Consider the following 15811-nt stretch of genomic DNA (forward strand, 5'->3'; position numbering starts at 1 on the left):
GGGAATTTCAAACAGGACGGCGCCGCGGGAGTCGGGACTTGAAGGCGGGAAGCCTAAGGTAAGTTAAGTTTGACTTATAAATGCTCGTAAGTGGTGTGAGCTTTGAAGAACTTGGGCTAGTAGCGCTGCAGTGGTGCCATTTCAGAGTCTCTGTAACTTTAAAACATTGCAACTGCGATAAACAAAAGCCAGATCAATAGGGAATGGACAGATAGTCTATTTCACACAAAGGGGTGATCCTGCGTGGTGCACTGCTTAAAACACGCACTTGACGGTACCAAACGTGACGGATCTCTCAGTGATGCATGTCTCAAAGCTGCACAGCTGTCTCATCTGAAAAGGTAATCTGAAGCTCACGGGCCGCCCGTTTCCTTACACGAATTATCGCCACAAACCACCCGTGAAGAGCTCATTGCAGAAGTGCCCACCCGTGTTCTCACTGAGAAGAAACGCAGATCTTACCACGTCACTGCGAGACAGTGGCCCGTAATTTACACAGCTGCACTGCCCCCTCGCACATCACATGCGTTCAAGGCTGCAGTTCGTGGACTGGGGCCTACTGTAGCATGGTCGGGGGTAACAGGCTGCCTTAATCCCCAAGAGTGGTTTTAAAACTAGCATTAAGCTGCAAAGTAAAGCGCTGCCTCCTGCCACATTCAAAGCACTATAATTGTCTGCTTCTACTTATGTAAAGCGCCCACCACCAGATAGAAATATTTGTGCGCTGCAAGTACACAGAGGAGGTGATTGTGAAATGGAGTAGATGGGCATGGCAGCTTATTTCCCCTAACAATATTATATTTTAAAAATCACAAAGCATCATTTGCACTTTTGCTGTACGATGAAGCATTGCAAGTCTGGCAAGGGTGCCATTTGCTGTCGAGTGTTTCCGCCCACACGGGTTTAGCCATTTGGTTCAGGACCGCGATTGAAGCAGAAAAATGCATTCTAAAGTGCAGTCAGGACTCGGGGCTGGTGGTGTGCATGTTCTTTTATAGTGAAGAGAGGAAACAAACGTGTATTCATTCTTCTCTGCTGTAATGCTCGGTGAAGACTTTTGCGTGCTGAGGTTATGTGAGCTGAAAGTGTACTCCGTTATACTGCACTTGTGACTTGTTGTACCAAATTGTAAAGCAACCATTTACCACAAAAAAATAATCTTGGTGTTACAATGACATTTGGTTTGGTAAGGGTTGAGGGATATGGGCATGGGCAATAATCACTTCATGGTTTCTTGCAACACCCCAGTGCCTGCTTAGTCACCAGCTATGTTAATTGCTCCTATTTACTTCCATGTTTCGGTACCAGGTGCGTGTCTTTGAATTGTGTAACCACCTCGATGAGTAACGTTACATAGATGAAAATAAATTCAGACCTGACGTGGTTATGAAGCGCATGTTTAACACTATATTTGTTATGTAAGCCAGATCCCTGTTAAGTGTAGTTTATTTGTCCCCCAGTTCCTTTCCCTTGGCTCTCTGGCACTTGTAGTCCTGCATTTTGAAAAATAAGAAACGCTATGCTCACTTGCCAGTGGGCCCTCATCAGGAATTTTGACGCCCCCCCACTTTAAAATGTCACCAGCCGCCACTGTCAATGAAGAGCCTTGTGTGTGATGAATGCCAGTTTCAGCTGAATTCTGGCCTCTAGGGGGAGCCAGTTCAGTGCTTTCAGATGTGGAGAGATGTGGTCGAATTTCTTGGTGCCGGTGAGTAGTCTGGCAGCTGAGATAACAACCTTGTACAGCAAGATGGTTTCAAATTTCAATTGAATTCTGGTTCGGGTAGCCCTTGTCAACACATATTTGACCCACTCCTGGTAGGACACAGTGTCAGGCTGGACCCAAGGCCAACATTCCCAGACTACTCAAGTGGGTAGAATGTGTGTGAATTACAGAAAGCAGTTTCTAATTCGGTCTATCCAAAGGTTGGCTTGCCATTCCAGTACGTCCGATCAAACAGAATAGTTTCCAAATCTGAGGTGTAATTGTAATTCAAAAGACGGCAGTGACAGTGCTGCTGATTCCCAAATGAATGCAGTAAATCCCCACAAGTACAGCTCAACCTACCTCTTCCATTTTGTGTAGAATCCAGCTGATGAATCCTGGGAGAGCTGTGAAACTGTGAGATGTTTTATGATCTGTACATGTTTAGATTTTAAAAGCCCATATGGTGCTGCTACGTAAAAATCTGCTCTCCAAGACGCAAGATGAAAAGACAAATTAAAGAACTAGTTGCTATTTTGTCACCCAATATGCCATGCTTTAAATCGTAAGAATTACAGATCTTTATATAATCTCATAGTAGATTTGGTGTTTGTTAGTCAATTTCATAGGATCCCAGGTTGGTTTTGTATGCTGAAATGCAAAAAGGGATAGTGATATAGGTTTCAATCTACATTCTGATAAAATGAGATATGACACAGTCTCTAAGTCATGGCTCTCTGTGGATCACTTTTCTAACGATTTTTATCAGAATCTTATAATGTGACTGTTGGAAAACGAGGCAATATCTGTGAGGCCTGCACAAATAACATGACTACATTTGTCCTTCCCTGGGAACCAGACACCCAATTGTAGCGCCTGACTCTCAGAAGGTAGCGTTGCAGAGCAGTCTGAGGCTTACTCAAGTGAGGTGGTGTGGGCTAGTAATCGCCATTTGCAGATGCGCAAAAATAACACTCAATAATCTATTGTCCAGTCTGTACTTTGCTTTATAAAAGTAAGAGTACATTTATTAAACACATACACTACTCAATACTATGTACCAATTTACAAATATACATAAGCTGTTGGAATTACTTTGTGACATTGCATAACATTCCTACCCCTCCCGCAGGGGGATGGGGTCTAGTACCACCACTCCCATGTGTGCACATCATCTTGCCCCCAAATGCAGTTAGTTGAACATAACCTGGAGCGAGGGCCCTGGACACTGGCATCATCCCAGCAGCGACCCACCCTATTACCCCAACAAGCATTTAAAATAGGTACACCTGCCCTGGTGACACAACCCTGACTGAGCATTTCCTACTGACTAGGAAGTATACACCTCTACATCTTAAAGGCTAACAGTCTGGGTTCTTCACCTACGCGCAGCAGCAAGAATACATGTTTAAGCATCACTTTAGAATGACAGTACTCATCACATTTGTGGATCGTTAGAATGCACTGCAATTACAGCTCCTAAAGGCATCACAGATGAAATCACAGGATTACGCATATTCAGCCAGACACCCTAGCAGGACTGGCTGGCAACATAACCCCACTTTGCTTATGACATCACATTACACAGGTACTTCACATTACACATGTGACCTTCCGTCCCTCTAAAAGCAATACCTTTAGTAAATGCAGTTCTAGTGCAATTACACCTCTTCACTTCCAGGGGATTCCCTTCTCTAGACATCTCCAACTCAGCCCTTCATTCCTTGATGCACTTCTCCATACACCCCCAGCTATAGAGCAAAAGTCCCAGCACAGGAGGAGGTAAATTGCTGGCTGAGCCTTTGAGGGGTTATTTTTTTCAAGTCCCCATGAGACTTAGAGAGGGAATCCTTTTCTTCGTGCTGGAGGAGGCTGCGTTCTCCTGCAGCTCCCCCTGTACCTCTGCACTCACTGGGTGGTGACCCCGTCGTCCTGGGGCCATCACAACCAGAAAAAATGCTGTTTCCCCCTTGCAGGCCGGTCCAGACCTCCAAGGCATTATGGGCGCTTTTGCATTTTAGAACAGCGGTTCTCCCACTGCTCCGGGGAGAGCCACAATGTGGGCCTGCGGCCGCGTCTGCCTTCCGTTGAAGGGTTCGGTCCCACCCGGATCCCCAGGTGAGTCTTATGACTCGGGGAGACCACCCCCAGCCGATCTTCGCATTTTCGGGGGTCTGGTCCCACCCGGGCCCCTTGCACCACTTCTCTTCTCTGGGGCCCCGGTTCCACCCGGGGACCCCGTCTGGCTTCCTTGGTAAAGAGCCACCTGGGGAGCCCACCCCGGTGGCTCCTTTCAGCTCCCCGCCCGGCCCACACACTTGCGTGCTGCTTCGGGAGCGGGCACTCATTTTCTGGTCTGCCCGCTCCTGCGGGCAGACAAGGAGGTTCCCGCCGGCCCAGGCAGACCTTGGGGAGTGCGGCGGCACTTCCCCCTCCTCCTCCTCGTCTCTTCGGGGCCCGGGGATGGGGTCTCAGGCCTAGCCTCCTCTTCACGGGGAACGTGCCGGCGCTCCCCGCCTTACCTTCTCTGCTTGGAGCAAGGGTGGGTTCCTGGCCTTCCCCCCTCACTAATTTTGCTTTGGTGGGGCCCGAGTTGGGATCCCGGGCCTAGTGTCTTCTACACGGGGTGCAACGGCGCTCCCCCTTCTTCCACTGCACACGGGGCCCGGAGTTGTGATCCTGGGTCCCTGGCACGTTTCCCAGGGGGGCGCGACAGCACTCCCCTGCTCCAGTTCTTCTCGGGGCCAGGGTGGGCTCCTGGCACCCCTCTATACCAGCTTCAGGGGGAGCGCAATGGCGCTGCCCGGCTTTGCTTCTTGCGGGCACAGACCCCGGGACCTGACACACTCCGGGGGCCCATCTTGGACCGGCGGCAGAGCCCCATGTGCTTCGTCGTCGGTCATGGTAGAGGTCAAAGGTCCCCTACCTTCTGGGGGGCATATCTCAGCCCCCAGGGATCCGTTCTTGGTGATGTTGGCCTCTTCTTGCTGCTCCTGGTTGTGCACCCCAGCCACTGGGAGCACTTTCCTTCACCCTCCTGGTCACACGGAGGGTGGATTCAGCAGGGAGCTGTGTATTCACTGGCTCCCTGAGCCAGTCTTTCACATGGCTCTCCTCCTGGGCCTCTTTTCTCCCTGCGCAGAGGCCCCTGCTTCTGAGCACTGGTCCTGGACTCTTCTCCTGGTGCTGTTCAGAATTCTGGGGCATTCAGGGGGTTCCTCCTTCCAACTGCTCATTGTGCCAGGCTCCAGCACCCTCTGCCTCTGCAGACCACACCCCAGAGAGAGCTCCTGTTCCTGTGCAAGTTCTTTTTAAAGATTTGGGAAGGGGGATGGCAGGAAGCCTCTGGTTGCCCTATCACACAGTGACACATTACTTCTATACCCCTGCTCCCTCCTTCCTGCCCAGGCCTCTGGGTTTGTTCAAAATGGCGTCCTCTGTGGTCTCCTGCCACATGGTGTCTGAGAGCCCCTTCCCCCTAGGCTGCCTTCCCTCCAGAGCAGCCTGGTGCCTGGCACCAGGTGTCAGCTACTGATGGATGAACCTGTAGCTCCACCCATCTTCTCCTCTTGGCGTGGAGGCCCTCGCCCTTGGAATGCTTGTTGTGCTGAGCTGGGCCTCTGAGGCCACGGCTTGGAGAGGAAGGTCATTAAATCAGCCTGGCAGAATTAGCCCCCAGCAAGACCCTGGTTATGAGCTGACTCAGAGAAATATAACATATCTGGATGACCCGAAGCAGTACAAATATGACTTTCGATTCTGTAGAATACTTCTTCTCACACAAGTTACAGTGGATTTTAGTTTGTGTTTGGAATTTGTAGGCCTTAGGAACAAGCATTGGAAATGCAATAGGTCTCGCACCATTAGAGTTAGTGCTTTTAGAATTGTTTATGGGTTTTTCTTGTAAATGTTTAGCATTTTTGTTTCCTGTAGCCAATGCTAAAGTATTACAAATAAAAAAAGCCATAAACATTTCTAAAAGCTCTAACTGAAATGGTCTGAGAACTATTGCACTGTGTGAGGGTGAGGGTGAGTGAGGGTGAGGGTGAGTGAGGGTGAGGGTGGGTGAGTGAGTGAGGGTGAGTGAGGGTGAGTGAGGGGTTGAGGGTGAGGGGTTGAGGGTGAGTGAGAGTGAGGGTGAGTGAGGGTGAGTGAGGGTGAGTGAGAGTGAGGGTGAGTGAGGGTGAGTGAGGTTGAGGGTGAGGTGTTGAGGGTGAGTGAGGGTGAGGGTGAGTGAGGGTGAGTGAGGTGTTGAGGGTGAGTGAGGGTGAGGGTGAGTGAGGGTGAGGGGTTTTGGGTGAGTGAGGGTGAGGGGGAGTAGTTGAGGCTGAGTGAGGGTGAGTGAGAGTGAGGGTGAGTGAGGGGTTGAGGGTGAGGGGTTGAGGGTGATGTATGTTTGCCACCAAACTCCCCAGGCCACTAACGCTCGGACGTCCCATGCAGCTTAAATGGTGCGAATTGAGTTTACAAGCGCACGAGGCCAAGGTATTATGGGGCTTATTTAGAAGCCCCTTGCGCTGCCGGTGGGTCTCTTGTAATGTGTGGAAAGGTGACGAACCGGCGGCGCAAGAGGCTTGCACATAAGCCCCCCATGTATGTAATACATTCATCCCAGAATGCGTGTGCTCAAACACCGGCAGAGCAAAAGCAGAACTGTAGAGGGAAGAGAGGGGAGGGGGGAGGAGAAATGCGACACGGCGGGAAGGGGAGGGGGCGGAGCGGGTTAAATTAAACAAACAAGACGGACGCAGGAGAGGGGAGGGGGGAGGAGAAATGCGACACGGCGGGAAGGGGAGGGGGCGGATGCCGGAGGGTGGTCCGTGGAGAATTTGGAGATTATTGAAAGCATGGCGGCGCCCCCAGATGTTCTTGTTCTGCGTACAGTGTTGTGGACGCGCAAATATCAGTAACTGCAAAAAATAAAAGTTGCTACTTGCAAAATGCTTTAACACTATGCTCAAGAAAACATACTGTAGCACTAGTCAATAAATGTAAAGGTAAATAAGAGTTGTTCCCGCCATATTTCATCAAGGGGTCTGATGCTACCTACCTGGACACCGTGTTTCATACACCTTCAGTGAATTGACATCAGATGTTTAAGCCTGAAATAGGACTGTTCCTAGAGTCCACATCAAAAGAGAGTAACAAAATGACATCATCGCGCAGAGACGTGTGTAACCCCATTGATCCAATCCGAAGCAGTAACTAGACCTCTCACTGCTGGTGGTAGACTGTGACGGGATACTATATTGTATTGACCTTCTGGTAATTCAAGAATGATTATGAGCATGCACATTATTTTGTGAACAAGGTCTAGTTTGTGATTTCTAGTTAGACAGGAAAAAGGATGCATACAAAACATTGGTGATCGTCTAATAACCAGTAAGCAACAAAATGGTTTTTGATTTGAAATTTTACGCACTTTTTGTGGTCTAAATATTTTTAATGGATTTTGTACATAGAAAAAATGACAGAACACAAGTATCAGTATTTACATTGCCCCTTAGAAGAGGCTAACATAGCTAGCTGTATCCTGTAAATAACAGTGGGCGTAGGCTGTCCAAATAATAGAATACTGGAGGGAGCAGGGAAAATTCAATATCTCTCGTAAGCAATTTTCCCTCAAGGTAGTCTGATGTAGTTTGGTTAAGAAGCTGAAGAGAATACAACAATACGCTGAACAGTGAGTGGGGAAGTAAACAGCCGGAAATACGTGAATTGCTCACGGCAGCAGCGGCGGAGTTGTTTTTGGCATATGCTGCGCTGCGGGAACGTGTCGGGGCGTTATTTCTTGTGAGAATATAATGTACATGTGTCAGAAGCGGGAGCAGAGGGAGTGGGAAGATGGAGAGACGGAAGGGTGTGGGCAGAGAGAGCAGCGGTAAGAGCAGGAATGGGGGGGGGGGGAGTAGGGAGCAGCTGAGAGGAGGAAAGGGAAAGGGGCCAGAGAGGCGCTGCCAGTGGAGCCAGCAGAGAAATTTAGAGATCGGGGAAAGGGAATTTGCACAAAACCTGACCAGAAGGTGTGGAGAAGTGAAGAAAGGGAGCGAGCACTGGGAAGTAAAACAGAAAGGGGTAGAGTTGTACCGAGAGTGGAAACAAAGGAAACGGGGATGAGAGACGGGTAGGGAGAGGCGGCGGGAAGGGGAGGGAGCTTAGATTCAGGCATGAAATAGTTGTGAAGTTGAATGCTTTAACTTAAATTACCACATGACCTACTTCAGAGAGGATCACTTTGGAATGGAAGTCAGTGATGCCTGGGTCCTGGCTGGTTTAGATGGTATGATGAAGTCATAGGTAGGGTTTTCTTGCCAGTCTTGACAGTGTCCCAAATTTCCTGGAAATTCTCCTTGAAGGAAAATACGCGATCTTTACACCATTGCGTGAAATCATAAGCAAGTGCCTCATTGCTTTTCAGGTTTCATCGCTTCTCATAAGATTGTGATCAGCTTGCTGGTATGTGACCTGCCAGGCTAATTCATGTGGTGCACTACTCACTTTAAGAAATTTTACTTTCTAGGTGCCTTGACAGGGAACAAAAGATGGAAGGTCCTTTGGACTTCATTTGAGTTTTCTGTCATTTGGATCAAAGCAAGAAAACACTGGAGGGTGCTAAACACGGGAGCGTTCAAACCTATTACATTTTCCACAGAGGAGTGAGAGATGTTTGCTATTATGCTGATCTGAGGCTTGCAGATAAATCTGTCCAAACTATTTGTTCACATCATCTTTACTATGATGAAGTTGAGTTGGTTATATTGGCATTTAACGTTACTGTAAAGTGGTCCAGGATTGCCTGCACAGGATGCCATAACCAGATTGTTTCTTATGAGTCCTAGAAAGTGGCAGGGCTTCTTCTGTAACCATACACAATTAGGTGTATTACTCAAAATGACTCTGTTTACGGGGGTATGGTTTTGACTCCTATCAACTAAGTTATCATAGAATGGTCAGACCAGGCCTTGGATCTGACTCCCAGGTCCAATGTTTCTAGTTATCAGATTAATTCAATCTCTAGTGTCTTTCTCAGTCGGGTTGAAGAGTAGGTGGGTGAACCCTATGGACCAGACTTTAACTCCTATTGAAGCTTGTTTGTTATATAGTATGTCCATCTAGATATTCAGGTTCTGCATCATTAAAATGTTTTGCATAAGGATCAGGTGAATTAAACTAGCACTGTGAATTCCCTCAGGAAGACGGTTCCGTGTTCAGACTTTGTTTATGCAGTATGAGACATTCAGGCTGCTTAACCATTGTATAGTTGTATGCTTGAAGGAGTGGTACTATGGTTGGCCATTTCAATGCACTTTCGGCCCTCCGAATGCACCACTGTCACTACACTCCTTCTGCCTATTGTTTAGAATATTCTTTTGACTGTTTTTATTTATCTTTGCATCTGTACTTATGCCATAGGATATCTATAAACCTGTATTCTATATTTCATGTTGCAGTGTTGAAGGGTCAGTTAGGATCAGGACACTTTAGTGATGAGCTGTACAATAATAAACTCGAAGTGTATCTCTCATTTTTTGATCGAGTATTGATGTGCGTTGCACTCAGTAAAATCAACACTGTTGATCTCCTAGTGGCAGCTGTTATACTGTGTCACTGTGCGTGCCTGTGTTTGGCATCAACACAGCACCCATTTAGCCATGGGCTCTGTTGTTTGAAGGATTCCGGGGTCAGAATTATGCATAGTTGCATGTGCTTGTGTCCCCCCTTGTTTATTACTGATAACACTGATGCACAATATAAGCACCAGTGCTATCTTGAAATGGCCTTTTCTCATTTGCATAGGGACATAGGGCCAGATGTAGGTAAGTAGCATTTACCGAATCTTAATTACCGAAAATTACCGAATTATACCGATTCGGTAATCAAGATTCGGTAAATGTGAGGGGTTGGTATGTAGGGAATCCAGATGTTCCCTTTTACCGAATCGGTAAAATTCGGTATTTACCGATTCGGTAAATACTGAATCGGTAAAGCCTATTGATTCCTATGAGCTTCAAAGCCCATAGGAATCAATAGGCTTTACCGATTCGGTATTTACCGAATCGGTAAATACCGAATTTCACAAGGGTGCAGGGGGTGTCACTTTGACACCCCCTGGCACCCCCTAAACAGGCGTGGGTGCCATGTGGCAGGCATACATGCCCTAAGGGCAGGTCTGCCTGTCACATGGCATAGGTGTGCATGCACACATGTGCATGCACACCAGAATCGGTATTTTACCATGAGGTTTTATTTCATGGTAAAATACCGATTCTGTAAGGCCTCTGGGACTCAGAAGAGTCCCACCTACATATGTAAAATACCGAATCGGTATGAATACCGATTCGGTATTTTACAGATTCGGTAACTTTACCGATTCGGTAAATATACCGCATCGGTAAACAAGGTCCCCCTACATCTCATTTACCCATTTACCGGTCGGTAACGGCCGAAATCGGCCGTTACCGACCGGTAAAGGCCACCTACATCGGGCCCATAGTCCCATGCAAATACGGGAATCACTTTGCACCTGTGCCTATGCTGATTATTGATGCGGACGCAGAGGCAAACAAACCCTTTGGAGGTGGCACTCATAGTGCACGACAATGAAGTAGCACACAGTAAGTGCGCCCTCTAGGGGCAGCTCTTGAGGGGGGAAAAAGGGGTCCCATGGACACCTCATCCATATCCCTGGAGGCAGATGCAATCCCTCTCTGTCAAACATGGAGTGGCTTGTAACCAGACTCTCTGTATTTAACTGAATGTGCCGCCCCAAGGTAGCAGTGAGTTTCCGGCTGACTTTAGGGACAGCGCATTCCTTCTAATAGGGTGCATTGTTCCTGTTTGTTCCTTGTGTGCCTGATTAAAGGTGTGCCGTGGCGCAAAGTGGAACAGTGAACCCATTATGTAATACGGGCCAAGGTCGTTACACATCGGTAACTGGAAATGTGCAGTTTGTAGAGTAAACAAAAGTCTAGCTGCAATGGACAGCGTGAGAGCCAGAAATGAAGTTAGAAGCCCCTATGTCATGAACATAATATTCATTCTTCTTCTGTACATGCAATGTTTTCACAGGCAGACAAAATATATTAGCTATTTATGAGCAGCTCTGGGAACACATTGCAACATAGATTTTTTTGGAGCAACTCCAAATTCATTGTGGTAAATACACGCTACTGCAACATTTTGCAGCAACATTGTTCAAGTTTTGTTTGTTGTGTCATATGGCAGTGTCAGAACTTCCTTATATATGCAACGTGTCAGTGAGGTATTTTTTTAAATCTTATTAGCTTATTACATTTGTTAGTTGTGTTAAATGTTATTTTTCTTTAGCTGCAATGTCTGCACCCAGCATTTCCTAACCACCTTTGATGTAAACTGGGAAGCCAGTACTTCCGGCCAGTACGTCAATAAAAACAATTGAAAAAACTGTACAATGGTTATTTAATAGCACTTGGAGGGAGGGGGTTTTGTATGCGTCCCTAAGGAAGTAGAATGTCTTGGACAATCTCACAAAGATTTTGAAGGCATGAATTCGGAGGGTTGGCAGACTCCCTCATAAGAAAGCAAATATCTAAATGCACTAACAGTCCTTAAGTTAAACAGCATGTTGGCAAGGAATTCAGTTTAATAAAATCCATCACAACTGTAAAAGCGGTAGAGCTCATTGCAATGTATGTGTGAAGAGATGCAGAGTGAAACTGTGGGCAAGGATGTATGCATAGTAAGAGGCAAGAAGTGTGATGATGATGTGGGAATAAATAAAGATGAAAAAAATAAGAACTTTGTGAATGAGAATAAAGTTAGGTGTTTAAAATGTGGCAAGTGTGTGCATATCTCCAGCAGCACAAATAGTTATGCCAGAAACTTAAAGTAAGTGTCAGTAACGGGGCATTATTCCTGCTTTTATACGGATTCTAAAGTGCATTATGAGGAGGAATCACATGAACAAAGGAATGTTTTAGTCAGCCTGAAAATTGTAATGAAGATGATGACGTAGTATTGTTAACAAAGAGTAAGCAGCTTTTGGAGGGAGTTAATGTGACAGCTTTCCCGGAATCTAAATCACCTTACATTTTATTGGATGCAGCACTTTTGGGACACACTTAAGGGATAGAGGGGAATGAGTGAGTGAAACCCAAAATTAATCCTGGGGAGAAAGGATTTGACTAGCATGCTCCATTTGGGTACAGAGTGATACTGTGTGGGTGAGGTATATGTGGCACGACATGGTGATGATTTAGTCGTATAAAAGCAAATGAGAAAAATATGAATGAAGTTGGAGCCTTATGAGGTTGAATATCTTTTCAGCTTTTGATTTTTTTTTTAAATAAAATAAGTAACTCACGGAAAAGGTTTATGAGACATTCTTGGCACTGCAATATGACACAATAAAAACGGCAACAACGTTGTTGAAAGTGTTTGCGGTAGCATTTTCTTACTATGTGTTATTCCTGCTAGAAAAAAAATGTATTTTCTAGTGTGCTGCCAGAAATATCAAAAAATAGCTAATACATTTAGACGGATAGGGAGAGGCGGCGGGAAGGGGAGGGGGCGGAGCGGGTTAAATTAAACAAACGAGACGGAGGGAAGAGAGGGGAGGGGGGAGGAGAAATGCGACACGGCGGGAAGGGGAGGGGGCAGAGTGGGTTAAATTAAAGAAACAAGACGGACGGAGGAGAGGGGAGGGGGGAGGAGAAATGCGACACGGCGGGAAGGGGAGGGGGCGGAGCGGGTAAAACAAGACGGACGTGCACGCGCTTTTAAGCTCAATGCGCATGCGCATTGAGCTTAAAAGTCACGGGCACTGCAAGGAATCGCCAGTAGGGAGACAAGAAATGTCTGGTGGTGGGAGGCAGGGGGTGGAATCAAGACAAGGTTTTGATTCCTAATCAGTAAAAGGGAGTCCGTCATAACATCAACACGAAATATACAAAGCTAAGTGGGGTCATAAACGACTAGAGAAGAAACTCACAGGAAGGTCGAGTGTAACCTGGATAATGAATAAACTGAATAAGACTCACACTGATTGGTGCTTCCTATGGTCGATCACCAGTATCGTGGGGGTGGTAGGGTATCACCAATTGTCTAAGAAAGATGCCCTTATGTTATTGCATACCCCACACATATCAGTTAGCATTTTAATGATTATCTCATAGGAAGCTAAATGGGCAGGTCTGTTTTTTTGTGTGTGGTTAATGTTTGTGTTTTCCAATAGCAAAGGATACCCACCTTGGCAACGACTTGTGGAGTGGACATCCAGTACGTCCAAAAAAAATGCAGTTCCAGAATGTCCAAGTGATATTATGATATGTTAGGTCAAGAGTTTATATGTGCATAAATGCCTTTATATGTGTCCTGGTGCTAAGAGACTAATGAAAACACTGTCCAGAGACTGAGCCTAGGTGTGAAATGTTACGATTACCTGAACTATCCATTCTACAATACAGAGGCGCAGAAGAATATTAACCATGAAGACATGGAGAAAAACCTACAGCTCATGACTGAGGTGGGCAGCAGGCTCACAGACACACTCCATCTACATCTCTGACAATGCATTCGTTGATGGACATACCAGTGCTGATCTGCACTCGGGCTAAATTCCAGATGTGATGATCTCCATTTGTCAGTTGCAAGGAGAAACAGCCAGGCGTTTCAGTATCAATGGAAATTCGAATTTTGTAACAATATAATTTACCTCTGTCTTTCAGTAAATTATTCACAAAAATAAACCCTACGTGTTTACTGATAATGTCCCTCTTTTACCTCCTGAATCATCCAAAATGTATGGAGATCAATGTGGGTTTGAATGAAACCATTCATACTGAACATAGTTGAGTCAATAATCAAAAGAAAAATGTTGATGCCATCTAAAATGGTAGTAATGTTTAATCTGGAAAGGCAGCATGAATTTAATTATTTTGGGCATGTGCTACAATGAGTATATGAGAGGGCAAATACAAAATTAAAAGAGAGAATTAGCACTAACCCACATAGTAGTAACTGTAAATTGTATCTAATCTAAGGGGCATATGTACAAGCCCCTATCGCCACCACAACGTCACTTTTACCGATGTTGTGGAGGGGATTGGGGCTGTACCTTATGTACAAGGCAGTGTTAAGCCACTAAACTTGGCTTAACGATGCCTTGTACATAAGGCCCCCTTTCCCTCTATGGTTAGCGTGAAAGGGGTGGGCAGTGGGTGTTGCGGTGGCCGTTCCACCGCAATACCCATTTATTTTGACACAAGGGTGCGTATATAGGAGGCAGCGCCAAAATTAGGACCAGGTAATTCCTGGATTTAAGGTGGCGAAACAATGAGAAATGCATTATTTCTCCTTGTTTTTGCTTTTTCCATGTGCGCTGCCTTGTGCAGCACATATGGAAAAAGCAAAATGCATGGTTTGTTTATGCACAGGAAGGTGTCCCTTCCTGTACATAAACAAACCTTTAAAACAATTAAATGTTGTCACTTTCATGTGTGCTGCATGAAGCAGCACACATGAAAGTGACAGACTGGCATTTTAGGATTGTTTATGTGCAGGAAGGGACACCTTCCCGCACATAAACAATCATTGGCCGTTTGCCGCACATATGGAAACAGCAAAAACGAGAAGAAATTTAAAATTTCTTCTCATTTCGCCAAGGTAAGAACAGGTTTTCCCTGGTCTTAATGTTGGCACTGCCCCATATTTATGCTGCCCTTTTAAATATGGGACAGAATCAAAATCAATGGGTGTTGCGTTGGAATGCCCCCAGCAACACCCAACTCCCAACTCGCCTTTCAAGATAAGTCTAGTGTGAAAGGGGGCCTTATTTACAAGGCAGTGATAAGCCACGTTAAGTGGCTGAACACTGCCTTGTAAATGAGGCGAAGCCTCTAAGTTTTCTTTTCCGTCATTGCGCCAACCACAATGGCATACCATAGTTAAAAAAGTAAAACAATATTTACACATTATTACATTGTTATTTAAAGATGGAGAGATGTGTCTATGGTGCACTGCATATTGCGTCCCACCACCAACACAGAAACAATGTTTCACCAGTCTCCATTGACTTTCTCAAGGTATTTACCCACAATTATTTTCTCAAGCATTAAAAACATACCTCTACCGATCACAGATTAAAGCTGGTCATGGGCACAATTTGATTCAAGTAAGTAGAAGAAGGGAAAATAAAATCCAATCAACTAAGGTATTTTTTGTGTTTTTGTTTGTATATTGTTTAGTCAATTAAAACCATAACAACATAAAGGCAAAGACAGTAAAATGAGTTAATAGCAATAAATCAAACTAGCATTACTGCAAAGTCTGAAGGCACTGTATACATGTTTTTGGTAAAATATTCATGGACAGCCCAAACCCCTGAGTCGCAAATGTACAGGTAAAAGGAGCCCAGTGTGATGATATCTAGGCTGCATGTCCATCTCTGTGTTATAGTGCAGCAGTGCCAGTGCAAACGCTTACTAAATGCCACAGTGCTAGTGCAGACTTACCTGGACCAAGTTAATTTTCCTCTGCATGGAGCTAATAACACGTATTATCAGGAGTTCTTTGTTGTAAATTGCAGGCGATTGCTAAAAGCATGCTTCAAGTATTAAGATGTGAACTCGCTTCTCCAAACTCTCTTAAGGCTAATTGGATTACCCCTACAGGAGCTAATACAAAGTGTTACCAAAGTGGTTTGTTAAATCCGGAAACTGTTAAATACCCTACTTATATGAATACAAAGTGTGAACCAACACCACCACAATTAGAATGACAGAGGGCCAGATGCATCAAGCATCCATTTTGCGATTCCTTATTAGCGAAAAATAAGGAATCGCTAATAAGGAATAGCAAAATGGAATGCATCAAGCAAACACTACAAAAATAGGGATTCCTTAGAATTCCTTAATTGCGACTCGCAAATTGCGAGTCGCAATTAACGAATACCTCCCCATTCATTCCTATGGGCCTAGAGGCCCATAGGAATGAATGGGAAGACAATCTCAATTTGCGAATCACAATTAGCGATTCGCAAATTGAGATTGCGAGTTCAAGGGTGCAGGGGTGTCCAAAGGACACCCTGTTGCACCCCTGAATTTGATCTGTGCACATATGTTGCGCACA

This window comes from Lissotriton vulgaris, chromosome 1_1, assembly GCF_964263255.1.
Source record: "Lissotriton vulgaris chromosome 1_1, aLisVul1.2, whole genome shotgun sequence".
Taxonomy (NCBI): domain Eukaryota; kingdom Metazoa; phylum Chordata; class Amphibia; order Caudata; family Salamandridae; genus Lissotriton; species Lissotriton vulgaris.